General features: G+C 41.6%; 1 long non-coding RNA gene across 1 annotated transcript in view; it reads left to right on the top strand.

Moving 5' to 3' along the window:
• Window positions 1–2,500, top strand: part of LOC137626343 (uncharacterized) — a 440,106-nt gene that overhangs the window by 124,503 nt on the left and 313,103 nt on the right. The gene's annotated exons all lie outside the window — the stretch shown is intronic.

Genomic DNA, 2,500 nt, shown 5'->3' with positions numbered 1-2,500 from the left:
TTTTTCTCGCTATTCTATCTAGGTTTTCACCGCTTTTTTCCCCCACCTTATCTTGCCTTTTTACCCCTTTTCCTCCTTATCTTATCTAGCTTTTCACCCCTTTTCTTCCCCACCTTATCTAGCTTTTAACCCTTTTTTTCTCCCCACCTTATCTAGTTTTTTTACCCCCCTTTCTCCCCACCTTCTGTAGCTTTTCACCCCTTTTTTTCTCCTCACCTTATCTAGCTTTTTACCCCTTTTTTCACCACCTTATCTAGCTTTTCACCCCTTTTCTTCCCCACCTTATCTAGCTTTTTACCCTTTTTTTTCTCCATCTTATCTAGCTTTTTACCCATTTTTTCCCCCACCTTATCTGGCTTTTTACCCCTTTTTCTCCCCACCTTATCTAGCTTTGTACCCCTTTTCTCCTTATTTTATTTAGGTTTTCACCCCCTTTTCCCCCCCACCTTATCTGGCTTTTTACTCCTTTTTCTCACTATCTTATCTAGCTTTTCAAACCTTTTCTTCCCCATCTTATCAAGCTTTTAACCCTTTTTTTCTCCCCACCTTATCTAGTTTTTTACCCATTTTTTCTACCCATCTTATCTAGATTTTACCCCTTTTTCCTCCCCACCATATCTATCATTTTATCCCTTTTCTCTCACCACCTTATCTAGCTTTTTACCCCTTTTTTTCTACCCATCCTATCTAGCTTTTTACCACTTTTTCCTCCCCACCATATCAAGCATTTTACCTCTTTTCTCTCCCCACCTTATCTAGCTTTTTACCCCCTTTTTATTCTCCACCTTATCTACCTTTTACCCCTTTTTTCTCCCCACCATATGTAGCATTTTACCCCTTCTCTCTCCCCACCTTATCTAGCTTTTTACCCCTTTTTTCTCCCCAACTTATCTACCTTTTACCCCCTTTTTTCCCCACCATATCTAGCATTTTACCCCTTTTCTCTCCCCACCTTATCTAACTTTTTACCCCTTTTTTCTCCCCTCCTTATCTAGCTTTCTACCTTTTTTTTTCTCCCCACCTTATCTAACTTTTTACCCCTTTTTTCTCCCCTCCTTATCTAGCTTTTTACCTTTTTTTTCCTCCCCACCTTATCTAGCTCTTTACCCCTTTTTTTCTTCTCACCTTATCTAGCTTTTTACCCCTTTTTTTCTTCCCACCTTATCTAGCATTTTACCCCTTTTCTCTTCCCATCTTATCTAGCATTTTACCCCTTTTCTCTTCCCATCTTATCTAGCATTTTACCCCTTTTCTCTTCCCACCTTATCTAGCTTTTTACCCCTTTTTTTCTTCCCACCTTATCTAGCTTTTTACCCCTTTTTTCTTCCCACCTTATCTAGCTTTATACCCCTTTTCTCCACCACTGCTCTCTCTCTCTTCTCTTATTCCTTCTTTTACCACCATTGAACGTCCATCATCTCCAGCATCTTCCTATCGCCGTATCCCCTTCCCTTCCCCTTACCTCTTCCCCCTCCCCCTACCTCTTCCCCCCTCCCCCTACCTCTTCCCCCCTCCCCCTCCCTCTTCCCTTCCCCCTCCCCCAAACAGACCCAGCCGTCCCAATCTGGTGATCCTTTCCAGTGTCGTTGCCATGGGATCATGTACGCTTCCTACCTGTTTGTCCCTTTTACTCATCCTTAATTAGTTTTCGTTCTCTCTCTCTCTCTCTCTCTCTCTCTCTCTCTCTCTCTCTCTCTCTCTCTCTCTCTCTCTCTCTCAGCAATTAACAGCTATCCCCTCGAATAGCTCTTGATATAAAGGGATAAAATAGTGGAGAGCGAGACTAAATGAATCACGCTGCTGACAACATTAACACCGTTTCAAAATTTCTGAAAGATGATGGACAAAGATAAAAACTGGAAAACTCACTCTCTCTCTCTCTCTCTCTCTCTCTCTCTCTCTCTCTCTCTCTCTCTCTCTCTCTCTCTCTCTCTCTCCATCCTTAGATGTACCTTACGTAGTACTTCGGGCTATGTATACTTACAAAGTTTCATTTCTCTCAAGTTTAGTTTCCCACTTGTTCCATTGGGTTCAACTTTGCATTAAATACTCTCTCTCTCTCTCTCTCTCTCTCTCTCTCTCTCTCTCTCTCTCTCTCTCTCTCTCTCTCTCTCTCTCGTTTCGCCCATCATCTGTTGCCTCACTTACTCTGCCTCTTAACAGCATTTCTTTCCCACCGGAAACCATGTTGCCCATCTGTTAGTCGAGTAAGATAAGTGTCCGGACAGGAAAGCCCGAAATGAGATTGGGGCAGAGATTAGTTTGTGCAAATGAGAAAGGTGGATTCGGAAAACCTGTTAACTTTGATCGAAATCAAGATCATTATGCTTTAACCGTTTTTATATTATTATTATTATTATTATTTCACATGAACTATAAAGCGTGAAATAGGAGATGATGAATGGAAAAGTATTGAATTAAAAGTCCTAGAGAGAGACGACTGGCGAAATCTAACCAAGGCCCTTTGCGTCAATAGGAGGAGATGATGATGATTATTATT

This window comes from Palaemon carinicauda, chromosome 33 (assembly GCF_036898095.1).
Source record: "Palaemon carinicauda isolate YSFRI2023 chromosome 33, ASM3689809v2, whole genome shotgun sequence".
In the NCBI taxonomy this organism is placed as follows: domain Eukaryota; kingdom Metazoa; phylum Arthropoda; class Malacostraca; order Decapoda; family Palaemonidae; genus Palaemon; species Palaemon carinicauda.
This window is presented reverse-complemented; position numbering and strand designations above follow the sequence as displayed.